General features: G+C 40.2%; 1 protein-coding gene across 2 annotated transcripts in view; it reads right to left on the bottom strand.

The window, feature by feature from the left end:
• The window catches only part of OCIAD2 (OCIA domain containing 2), a 43,968-nt gene that overhangs the window by 8,229 nt on the left and 22,542 nt on the right, over positions 1–13,197 (bottom strand). The window contains exon 7 of one of the 2 annotated variants that reach the window (XM_040334913.1): positions 11,931–12,038. The exons of the other annotated variant lie outside the window; for it this stretch is intronic. The gene's annotated coding sequence lies outside the window, so the exon portion shown is untranslated. Of the gene's footprint in view, positions 1–11,930; positions 12,039–13,197 lie in introns of those variants that run through there. 2 annotated transcript variants of the gene reach the window in all.

Below are 13,197 nucleotides of genomic sequence, written 5' to 3'. Positions count from 1 at the left end.
AGCTTTACTGTCGGCTTTTTTTTATTTTTTCCCTTTGGTTTTTCTTGCAAAAAAAAGTGAGAATGTGTCGGGATGTTTACATCTATGTATAGTTAAACACTTAACCACTTGCTTACTGGGCACATATACCCCCTTCCTGCCCAGGCGAAAGTTCAGCTTTCGGCACTGCGTCGCTTTAACTGACAATTGCGCGGTCGTGCGACGTGGCTCCCAAACAAAATTTACGTCCTTTTTTTCCCCCCACAAATAGAGGTTTCTTTTGGTGGTATTTGATCACCTCTGTGGTTTTTATTTTTTGCGCTATAAACAAAAAAAGAGCGACAACTTTGAAAAAAGCACAATATTTATTTACTTTTTGCTATAATATCCAATCCTTTTTTTTTTTTTTTTAATAAATATATTTTTTTCTCAGTTTAGGCCGATGAAAATCTCAATATATAGTGATTGGTTTGTGCAAAAGTTATAGCGCCTACAAAATAGGGGACAGAATTATGACTTTTATTATATACAGTGGAGATCGAACGTTTGGGCACCCCAGGTAAAAATTTGTATTAATGTGCATAACGAAGCCAAAGAAAGATGGAAAAATCTCCAAAAGGCATCAAATTACAGATTAGACATTCTTATATTATGTCAAAAAAAGTTAGATTTTATTTCCATCATTTACACTTTCAAAATTACAGAAAACAAAAAAATGGCGTCTGCAAAAGTTTGGGCACCCTGCAGAGTTAATATCTTGTACTGCCCCCTTTGGCAAGTATCACAGCTTGTAAACGCTTTTTGTAGCCAGCCAAGAGTCTTTCAATTCTTGTTTGAGGTATCTTTGCCCATTCTTCCTTAGAAAAGTCTTCCAGTTTTTTGAGATCTCTGGGCTGTCTGTCATGCACTGCTCTTTTAAGGTCTATCCATTGATTTTCAATTATGTTGAGGTCAGGAGATTGTGAAGGCCATGGCAAAACCTTCAGTTTACGCCTCTTGATGTAATCCCCCGTGGATTTTGAGATGGCATCAAGTTATCATCCAAAATTTGCTGAAATTTTATTGTATCCATGTTTCCTTCTACTCGTGAAATGTTCCCTGTGCCACTGGCTGCAATACAACCCCAAAGCATGATTGATTCAACCCCATGCTTAACAGTTGGACAGAGGTTATTTTCATTAAATTCTGTGCCCTTTCTTCTCCAAACGTATCTTTGCTCATTCTGGCCAAAAAGTTCTATTTTAACCTCATCGGTCCACAGAACTTGTTTCCAAAATGCATCAGGCTTGTCTATATGTTCATTTGCAAAATTCAAACGCTGATTTTTGTGGTGAGGACATAGAAGAGGTTTTCTTCTGATGACTCTTCCATGAAGACCATATTTGTACAAGTATCTCTTTATAGTGGAATAGTGTACCACAACTCCAGTGTCTGCCAGATCTTTCTGGAGGGATCGTGCAGTCAAATGTGGGTTTTGAATTGCTTTTCTCACAATCCTGCGAGCTGTTCTGTCTGATATTTTTCTTGGTCTTCCAGATCTTGCTTTAACTTCCACTGTTCCTGATGACTGCCATTTCTTAATTACATTCCGAACAGAGGATATTGACATCTGAAAACACTTTGCTATCTTCTTATAGCCTTCTCCAGCTTTGTGAGCGTCAACTATTTTCAGTTTGTTTTCTAGCCACTAGAGTACCGGGCCATCGTCAAATGACGGCTCCACGGTTACTCATTTGACATCCTGTATTCTTGCGGCCACTGGGGGGCGCGCGAGCCCGGCGCGTCCCCGAGATGCCGATGCGCGTGCCTGGCGGTCGCGATGTCCGCCAGGCACTCGGGATCGGCGGCTACAGGGACAAGACGTGGAGCTCTGTGTGTAAACACAGAGCTCCACGTCCTGTCAGGGGAGAGAGGAGACGGATCTGTGTCCCTTGTACATAGGGACACAGCATCGGTCACCTCCCCCAGTCACCCCCCTTTCCCCACAGTTAGAACACAATTTAGGTATACATATTAACCCCTCCCTCACCCCCTAGTGTTAACCCCTTGAATGCCAGTCACATTTATACAGTAATTAGTGCATATTTATCGCATTAATCGCTGTATAAATGTGAATGGCGCCAAAAACGTGTCAAAAGTGTCCGATGTGTTCGCCGCAATGTCACGGTGACAGTAAAAAAAAATCGCAAATCGCCGCCAATACTAGTAAAAAAATTAATAAAATAAAAATGCCATAAATCTATCAGCTATTTTGTAAACGCTATAACTTTTGCGCAAACCAATCAATATATGATCATTGCGATTTTTTTTTACCAAAAATATGTAGAAGAATACATATCGGCCTAAACTGAGGAAAAAAAACGTTTTTTTTTAAAAAAAATGTGATATTTATTAAATAAAAAAGTAAAAAATAGTGTTTTTTTTTTTAAATTGTCACTCTTCTTTTGTTTATAGCGCAAAAAATAAAAACCGCAGAGGTGATCAAATACCACCAAAAGAAAGCTCTATTTGTGGGAACAAAATGATAAAAAAATTGTTTGGGTACAGTGTAGCACGACCGCGCAATTGTCATTCAAAATGCGACAGTGCTGAAAGCTGAAAATTGGCTTGGGCAGGAAGGGGCGTAAGTGCCCAGTATGGAAGTGGTTAGACAAGAAGAACCCATGGTGCTGATTGTTGGGGCAAGATCAGATGAGTCTGGGCATTTAAAACCTTTGAGATTGACATCACCTGGTCTTCCCAGACGATGATTGAGAACAATCCATGACACTGGCAGGTCTCAGCTTTGCAAAGGGGGCAGTGCATGCTATAAATTCTGCAGGGTGCCCAAACTTTTGCAGACGCCATTTTTTTTGTTTTCTGTAATTTTGAAAGTGTAAATGATGGAAATAAAATCTAACTTTTTTTGACACATTATAAGAATGTCTCATCTGTAATTTGATGCCTTTTGGAGATTTTTCCATCTTTCTTTGGCTTCGTTATGCACATTAATACAAATTTTTACCTGGGGGTACCCAAACTTTCGATCCCCACTGTGTGTGTGTGTGTGTGTGTGTGTGTGTGTGTGTGTGTGTGTGTGTGTGTATGTATGTGTGTATATGTGTATATATATATATATATATATATATATATATATATATATATATATATATATATATATATATATATATATATATATATATATATATATATACATTTTTTTTTTTTTTACTAGTAATGGCGGCGATCTGTGTTTTTTTTTTTTTTCTTTTTTTTTTATTGTGACTGCGACATTATGGCGGACACCTTTGACGCATCTTTGGGGCCATTCACCTTTATACAGCGAACAGTGCTATAAAAATGCACTGTTTATGTATGAATGTAACTGGCAGGGAAGGTGTTAACACTAGGGGGCGAGGAAGGGGTTAAATGTGTTCCCTACTAGTGATTTTAACTGTCGGAGGGGACTGATCTGTGTCCCTATGTACAAGGGATACGGCATCGATCTCTTCTCCCTGACAGGACGTGGATCTCTGTGTTTACACACAGAGATCCACGTCCTTGTCTGTGTAACAACCGATCGCGGGTGTCTGGTGGACATCACGGCTGCCAGCCACACGCATCAGCACCTTGGTGACCCGTCGGAGGAGCCGAGGACGTCCATATGACGTCTTCCCGGCATTGTAGAGCCACCTTGTGGCCATCAATGTACAATGGCCGGGGGTCCAAGTAGTTAAAGCATATCAAGGTAAGAAAGGGAAATGGAGGGATTATAACGGTGCCTAACAAGTCAAAACACAAGAATATAATACAATTTAAAAGAAGACAAAATGTATTCTTTACAAATTGATATAATGCTAATATTGATCAATACATGATTTAATACATTGCGTTACAATGGATAGCAAGTTCTCCCAACATGTTTCACCAAGGCATTGGCTTCTTCAGGGGTATTAATAAACATTCAGTGTAGTATTACAATCTATTAAAAAAAATACAGAAAATTAATAATGATACATGAGTTTAATTTATATATTGTAAAACATGATAAACATGACAAAACTGAAGGTTAACATATTATATTCTTGTGTTTTGACTTGTTGGGCACCGTTTTTTTAATAATCCCTCCATTTCCCCTTCTTACCCACTGTATAGGGATGAGGTGCCGGATCCCATAGAGGATACACCATCCACTTCCACTTTTTTACTTAAAGCATATCTAAATCCAAAACCATAAATGTTAAATATTGCAGCTTACAAGTCCTTGGATGTGATGCTGCATTGGTTTTGTTGTGTGCCTCCCCCCCTCACAGGTAATCCTGCAAATCGCACTTTGGGGGTTATTTACTAAAGGCAAATCCACTTTGCACTGTAAGTACACTTGGAAGTGCAATCGCTGTAGATCTGAAACGAGGGGAAGCTCTGTTGATTTTATCATCCAATCATGTGCAAGCTTAAATGCTGTTTGTTTTCTTTGCATGTCCCCCTCGGATCTACAGCGACTGCACTTGTAGTGCAAAGTGGAGTTGTCTTTTAGTAAATAACCCTCTATATGTTCCAGAGTGGTTACACTCGCTTCCTTCACTGCTTCTATGGGTTGTCCTACTAGAATTTTCTGCTGATTTGGACTATAAACACTTCTACCTCTTTCCAGCTCCATTAGGCTCAGTTCACACTGATGCAACAATCGCTCCGACTTTGAAGTACTTTCAGAAGTCAGACTGTTCTAATGGGTGCGACTTGAGTTGCTCCAGCTTAGAAATAAGTTCCTGCAATACCTTATATGACTTGCATTGACGTCTGTTAACCACTTGAGCCCCGGGCCATTGTCAAATGACGGCTTCACGGTGGCTCTGAAAATCCAACAGGACGTCATATGACGTCCTGGATTCCTCCGGCCACTGGGGGGCACCCGGCACGTCCCCGAGATGCCGATGCGCGTGCCTGGCGGTCGCGATGTCCGCCAGGTACCCGCGATCGGTAATGACAGAGCAGGGACGTGGAGCTCTGTGTGTAAACACGTGCTGTCAGGGAGAGAGGAGACTGATCTGTGTCCCTTGTACATAGGGACACAGATCGGTCACCTCCCCCAGTAACCCCCCTCCCCCCACAGTTTGAAGACAATACAGGTACACATTTAACCCCTTCCTCATCCCCTAGTGTTAACCCCTTCAATGCCAGTCACATTTATACAGTAATTAGTGCATATTTATAGCACTGATCGCTGTATAAATGTGAATGGCGCAAAAAATGTGTCAAGTGTCAGATGTGTCCGCCATAATGTTGCAGTCCCAATAGTAAATCGCCGCCATTACTAGTAAAAAAAAAAAAAAAAAAATAATAATAATTCTGTCCCATATTTTGTAAGCGCTTATTGGGATTTTTTTTTTTTTTTTTTTTACCAAAAATATGTAGAAGTATACGTATCGACCTAAACTGAGAATTTTTTTATTTTTTTATTTTTTTTAATTGGGCTATCTATTATAGCAACAAGTAAAAAATATTGATTTTTTTTTTCAAAATTGTTGCTTTTTTTGTTTATAGCGCAAAAAATAAAAACCGTAGAGGTGATCAAATACCACCAAAAGAAAGCTCTATTTGTGGGGGAAAAAAGGGCGTCAATTTTGTTTGGGAGCCACGTCGCACAATTGTCATTTAAAGCGACGCAGTGCCGGAAGCTGAAATTTCACCTGGGCAGGAGGGGGGTATATGTGCCCAGTAAGCAAGTGGTTAAAGAAGTCGCATGCAAGCCGTGCAAAAGTCATGCCGGGGGCCGACTTCAAAGTCACAGGCAGTGTGAACCCAGGCTTATATGGGAGTGTGGGAATTTGTAGTTAACAAAAGATTGAAAGAACAGTTGTGATTTTAGTTTAATTCACAGTAAGTAACACAAGTTGATTTACTTAACAAAAATAGACTATTTATTTTGGAATAGAATTTACTCCAGAACTTATTGTATGAGGAGACTCCTGTCATCCAATGATGTGCAAGCAAAAATGCTGTTTTCCTTTCATGTGATTGGGTATTCTTTACAAAGTGGAATCTCACCACATTCACTAAATTCTGAGGGAGATTCCCTTGCAAAGTGAACGGCCTATATTTGTCTTTAGTGTAATTAATTTCTGCATCGCTGGCAAGATCCACATCTATTTTCTGTACTTGAGGACTGGTATGATGCAAAATTTTACATTTGTAGTCTTGGTTTTAGATCTCTTTTAACCACTTGCTGATCGCCCTAAAGCAGTTTTACTGCTACAGGGCGGCAGCTCTGCACAGGATCACAATAAATATAATTCTATACATTGCTCAAAAAAATTAAAGGAACACTTTTGAATCAGAACTTCGGGGATATTGATCTGGTCAATTAAAGAGGCGCTCCATCTCTTTCTGTTAAAAAAAAAGAGGCGCTCCACCCTAAAGTGGAACTTCCGCTCATCGTAACCCGCCCCCCCCCCCTCCGGTGTCACATTTGGCACCTTTCAGGGGGGAGGGGGATGCAGATACCTCTCTTCCTTCTGGCAACACACTGCGGGGATCTGCGGCTCGCAGAACACAGCGGGGACCAGTGAAGACAGCGCAGCGTGACTCGCGCATGCAAGTAGGGAATCAATCAGTGAAGCCGCCGCGATTCACTTCCTTATTCCCTCACCGGGGATGGCGGTGGGGGCAGTGAGAGACGAGCGATTGCTTGTCTTCTGATGCCGACGTCGCTGGACTCCAGGACCGGTAAGTGTCCTAATATTAAAAGTCAGCAGCTGCAGTATTTCCAAGCTGCAAAATGGACTAGCTTGCTGCATAATTTTTTCACTTTGATTTTCGGGGTGTCTTTGAATTAACCCCTCTGCAGGTGGATAATTTTCATTTCCATCAAATGATGTGCCATCCTTTCATTCCTAACACATTACCCCGTTCATATCAGTATAGATATCCAGCATGAGATTTTTGCCTGTTATGATCTGATATGTTTTCAAAGTGTTTCTTTAATTTTTTTGAGCAGTGTGTATGTGTGATTATATATATATATATATATATATATATATAATCATAGTTTGTAGCTGCTGTAACGTTTGTGTAAACCAGTCAATATACGCTTATGGGGTTTTTTTTTTTTTAACCAAAAAACATGTAGTAGAATTCATATTGGCCTACATTTTTTTTTTTTTTTTTTTTTTTTTTTTTACGGCGGAACTCTGCTTTAAGTTAAGTTAACGATAAGTCTTACGATTTTCGATTAGTCAGTACAATTGTCGTCTACAAAATACACTACAACACATGACATCACTTCCAATTTTATTTTATTTTTTCTCCTGTCGTATGAGAATTTCCGTGACTTTAGTAATTATTACATTTCTACTTGCGACTAGTAAGCGCAATAAGTCGGATGATCTGTCATCCGATTTCTGAATTGTGTGTACGGGGCATAAGGGTGGCCATACATTATACCATTTTTCCTTTCTTAGATTTACTAAAACCATATATGATGAGGTCAAACCTAAACACTTATCAGGCAGGCCCTTGCACTACACAGTTGAAGGTAAATCTAAAGAAAATTGAACAGAAAAATTGTTTAATGTATGGCCAGCTGAAGTCTTTTTTTGTTTTGTTTACCCTTCTTAATAAGACCAAAAAGTGGTATCTAGAGGGTTGAGGACAAACCATTTACACTGATGGGGTTTTCAATGATCAGTTTTTATTTAATGTAAAACCTTTTGTCCTAAAAGAGGAAAAATAAAATTCTGTAACTTAACAAGTTATCTAGAGCTCGGCTTTAATTGATTAGCCCATAAAAATCTGCTAGTAAATCTACAGCCTTATATACACACAATAAGATTGTTGTCCTAAAATCTTAACGTTGGTACGCTCCTTTTGACAATTGTTGTCCAACTTTCGGCCAACAAATGTTGGATGACAGGCTAGTAAATTTTCGCAAGCAGACTTGCATGTGACAAGGGCATGCAATGAAACATATATGAGTAATTTATTGGCCTATGAGACTAGAGTGGAGTTTACATCTATGGTAGGCAGAGTGAACCTCAGGGCAACACCAGGGAGGGGCATGTGTCATTGTTCACTACCAGCGGGATTAAAGGCCTTTGTCAATGAAATGTATTAAAACATCAGTTTAAGATTCTTTGAAGATCATTCAGAATTCATTGAGAGGTGCATTTGCCCAGGTTCAAGAGATTTGCATTCATATAACACTCACCGGCCACTTTATTAGGTACACCTGTTCAATTGCTTGGTAACACAAATTGCTAAATCAGCCAATCACACGGTAGCAACTCAAACTGAGCATCAGAATGGGGAAGAAAGGGAGATTGTGACTTTGAACGTGACATGGTTGTTGGTACCAGACGGACTGGTCTGAGCATTTAAAAAACTGCTGATCTACTGGGATTTTCATGCACAACCATCTCTGAGGTTTACAGAGAATGGTCCGAGAAAATATCCAGTGAGCGGCAGTTGTGTGGGTGAAAAGGTCTTGTTAATGTCAGAGGAAAATGGTTCAGGATGATAGAAAGGCAACAGTAACTCAGCCACTCGTTACAACCAAAGTATGCAGAATACCATCTCTGAACGCACAGCACATCGAGCCTGGAAGCAGATGGGCTACAGAAGCAGAACACCACACCGGGTGCCACTCCTGTCAGCTAAGAACAGGAAACTGAGGCTACAATTCACACAAGCACCACTAATTGTGGGCAATAGAAGATTGGAGAAACATTGCCTGGTCTGAGGAGTCTCGATTTCAACTGCAACATTCAGATGGTAGAATTTGGGTTAAACATGAAGGCATGGATCAATCCTGTCGTATATCAATGGTTCAGGAGATAATTTCTTGGCACACTTTGGGCCCCTTAGTACCAATTAAGCATCGTATAAACGTCACGGCCTACCTGAGTATTGTTGCTGACCATGTCCATCCCTTTATGACTAGTGTACCCATCTTCTGATGGCTCCTTCCAGCAGGATAATGCACCATGTCACAAAGCTCAAATCATCTCACCACTGCTTTCTTGAACATGACAATGAGGTCGTTGTACTGCAATGGTCTCTGTAGTCACCAGATCTCAATCCAATAGAGCACCTTTGGGATGTGGTGGAACTAGGGTTGCCAACTCATCCCTTTAAAACAGAACACATATTAATTACACAGGTTCTGTGGCTGATTAAGGAGGTAATTAAACTCACTTGGTGCCTTATTTGCATTAAATTTGCCTCAGAACCTGTGTAATTCATATGTGTTCTGTTTTAAAGGGATGAGGTGGCAACTCTAGGTGGAACAGGAGATTTGCATCATGAATGTGCAGCCGACAAATCTGCAGCAACTGCGTGATGCTGTCATGTCAATATGGACCAAAATCTGAGCAATGTTTCCAACATCTTGTTGAATCTATGCCACGAAGAATTAAGGCAGTTTTGAAGGCAAAAGGGCGTCCAATCTGGTACTAGCAAGGTGTACCTAATAAAGTGGCCGGTGAGTGTATATTTGTATGACAATACATAAGCCAGTTGACACAGGTCCTTAAACTCGTGAAGTTCATTGCCAGCCTCTGCCAACTCTATATCCAGCTGCCAGGCCTATAAAGTTTTATGCTGGACCCATACAGGCCAAGTAGTTTAGTAGACTGCATTTAAGTACCCCATAGTAAAGCTTTTGTTAGACACTATGCCTGAGGCAAAGCTCAAGGTTTGTTTTACAAGTGCTGCTGTTAAAAAATAAACTATAAGTATATGGAGTGTCCTTTTATACGCTTTCCGAAAATCATATGCACAGGAGCACCACTGGGGGTGAAACCTGCTAAGAATGAAAATATCTACTGAATGAATTTGCTTCCAGTGGGTTTGTCATTTGTCAGTACAAAGCAAATCAGCCCCAGAAATCCAAAAAGGATTTAGCCCGGCCATCATTTCTCACCATTGATATGCAGACTTGTCCGTGTCATTTAATTTCACCAACAGATCACCAACAAAGAGTTTTTACCTGCTGTGGTCTATAGGATTACTGCATTGGCAATAACCAGTATGAAGACAAACTACTAAGATAACTGGGTGAAACAAAGCTACAGCCCAGGCAGAGTTTGGAATCAAACATTTAACCACTTCTCTACTTTGGGTGTTTTTCAGATTTGGTGTTTACAAGACTAAAACAGTTTTTTTTGCTAGAAAATTACTTAAAACCCACAAACATTATATATTTATTTTTTTCTAATACCCTAGAGAATAAAATGGCGATCATTGCAATACTTTTTGTCACACCATATTTGCGCAGCGGTCCTACAAGCGCACTTTTTTTGGAAAAAAATCACTTTTTTGAATTTAAAAATAAGACAGCAATAAATCTGGCCCAATTTTTTTATATATTGTGAAAGATAATGTTACGCCGAGTAAAATGGTACCCAACATGTCACGCTTACAAATTGCGCCCGCTCGTGGCATGGCGTCAAACTTTTACCCTTAAAAATCTCGATAGGCGACATTTAAAAAATTCTATAGGTTGCATTTTTTGAGTTACAGAGTAGGGCTATAATTATTGCTCTCGCTCTAACGATCACGGCGATACCTCACTTGTGTCGTTTGAACACCGTTTTCATATGCGGGCGCTACTCAGGTATGCGTTCGCTTCTGCGCACGAGCTCGTCGGGACGGGGCGCTTTAAAATTTTAATTTTTTTTTCTTATTTATTTTTATTTATTTTATTATTTTTTACACTGGAAAAAAAAAAAATGATCACTTTTATTCCTATTACAAGGAATGTAAACATCCCTTGTAATAGAAAAAAGCATTACAGGTCCTCTTAAATATGAGATCTGGGGTCAAAAAGACCTCAGATCTTATATTTAGACTAAAATGCAAAAAAAATAAAAAAAAAAAATTGGAAAATGTCATTTTTTCAAATGACAAAAAAAAAAAAAATATGTTTCTTTAAGAGGCTGGGCGGGACTGACGTTTTGAAGTCACTTCCGCCCAGCCGAGCTATGGGGACGGGCGAAGGAGATTTTTCCTTCAGTCTCGTCCCCGCTCAGCTGCCGAACGGTCCCGATCGCCTCTGCCGCTACCGACGGCTCCGGTAAGCAGCGGAGGGCGCGGGAGAGCGGCGGGAGGGGGGGGCCCTCTCCCGCTGCCGATAACGGCGATCTCGCGGCGAATCCGCCACGGAGACCGCCGTTATCGTTACCAGATCCGCTGACAGTAAAGATAGATACCTCGGTTGTGGCAGCAGCTGCTGCCGTTACCGAGATATGTATCTTTAAAGTTAGGCCGTATATAGTCGTACAGCGGTCTGGAAGTGGTTAATAGCCGTTTATAGGCATAAGCCCCAGACTTCTACTAAAACCCAGAGGGAACAGTCAAGCCTCGTACACACGATCGGACTTCCAGCAGACATTTCCGTGGATTTTGGTCTGAAGGGAGTTGGCCGTGAACTTGTTCTGCATACACACGGCACAACATTTTAAGCCAACAAAACCTAAATATGTGTTTTTCTGCTCTTTAGCGCTACCCTTTGGGCAACTTCTGCCAATGTTGTTATAATGTTTAATTTTGGTTCTGAGCATGCGTGTTTGTACTTTGGATTTGAGTTGGACGGCTTTGTGTACACACGATCGGATAATCCGATGTAACAGATTGATTGCCAGACAGTTAGCGAGCATGAACAGCCAACATTTGTTGTCGTTAACTCCGCCAACAATTGTCTGATGGAGCATACACAGGGTCGAATTATCCAACACAATCAGACAATTATTGTGGTAAAATTGGATCGTGTGTACATGCCTTTACTGTGACCGTGCGCTGAGCAGAATTATTATTTGGGTAATGCATATATGAAGCACACTGGTGATATTTTTCTGCTGCATATTGCATTTTAACCACTAGGTGGTGCAAGTGCATGACGAATGTTGCGTGTGTGTAAGATATTGGTAAGATAGTAGCTGGTTTAGATGCTGTTCCCTTAAAGACAAAATAACAAAGTCATTGATTTTTATTTATTTTTTAATAAATGTTATTACATATACCAAAATATAAAAGAGGGGTACACTAAATGCTTGTGTGTCGCTGTATCCATGTTGTGATCAAATCTAGGAAAACAGAAGGGGAAAAATATTTAATGTACATAAGAAAAGCCTTGCTGATCTAAGAACATATTGGGGGTTATTTACTAAAGGCAAATCCAACTTTGCACTACAAGGACACTGCAAATGCAGTCACTGTAGATCTGAGGGGGACATGCAAGGAAAAACAAAACCAAAAAAAAAACTAAATTTTTGCTTGCAACTGATTGGATGATAAAAAAATAATAATCAGCAGAGCTTCCCCTCAGAGCTACTGCAATCTACAGTGACTGCACTGGCAGTGGACTTGTAGTGCAGCGTGGATTTGCCTTTAGTAAATCAACCCTATTGTATTGCCTATAGTTAGTTCCAAACTGGGCTCCTGGGTTTGTTTGTTTTTTGGGTACACAGACTACATTTTTGGAATAATGACAAAAATGGTCTCAGAGACCAGCATGATTTATATGGACTGTTCACCCAATTTAGAGTGACAAAGCTGAAATCAAGGAAAGAGAAAGAGCTACCATTGCTGCACTCAGTGCCGATCCTGACCTCCCTGGGGCCCTAAGCAAAATTACATGGCACATTAAAAATGAGAAGGGGGGGGGACATGTCACATTAAAGAAAGTTGAGAAGCGGGGGGAGGGGGGTGTTCTGCTGTCGGAAATGACTCAGCCAGCGAGTTTAGAAGCTGGGTGAGGGGGCGTAAATGACTTCTCAACAGTCTCATAAAGTCCAATCAAAGTTAGAGGGTCACATGACAACCAGTCAGTTGGCATTTTTATAATTATAGGTCAACAATGGCAGCCTCAATTTCTTTTACAATTTGTTTCTGTTAGGGAGTGTGGGTCTGTGCTTGGACTGTAAAATCTCGAACTTTTCTTATCTGTTTATTTTACCTTGCATGACAAAAAACACATGTAAAATCCATGCTGCCTATCTGGATTACTGAAGTAAGAGAAAAGGCGCAGTATACACTGTGTCCAGCAGAGGACAGCATAGCATGATGCTTTTTCTGTAGGTATTTGAAAACCGGTGTTTAGATTTAGCTTATGTAGGGTTCCGTTTGCCATTATAGAAGATATTTTTTTTAACATGAACAGAATGTTCTTTTATTGAAGAAAATATAAGTGAGATACATTTAATAAAGTACAACATGAAAGTAGGTAAAGATACACTTGAGTCA

This window comes from Rana temporaria, chromosome 1 (genome assembly GCF_905171775.1).
Source record: "Rana temporaria chromosome 1, aRanTem1.1, whole genome shotgun sequence".
In the NCBI taxonomy this organism is placed as follows: Eukaryota; Metazoa; Chordata; class Amphibia; order Anura; family Ranidae; genus Rana; species Rana temporaria.
The sequence above is the reverse complement of the archived record's forward strand: the minus strand, read 5'-3'. Positions and strand labels throughout refer to the sequence as shown.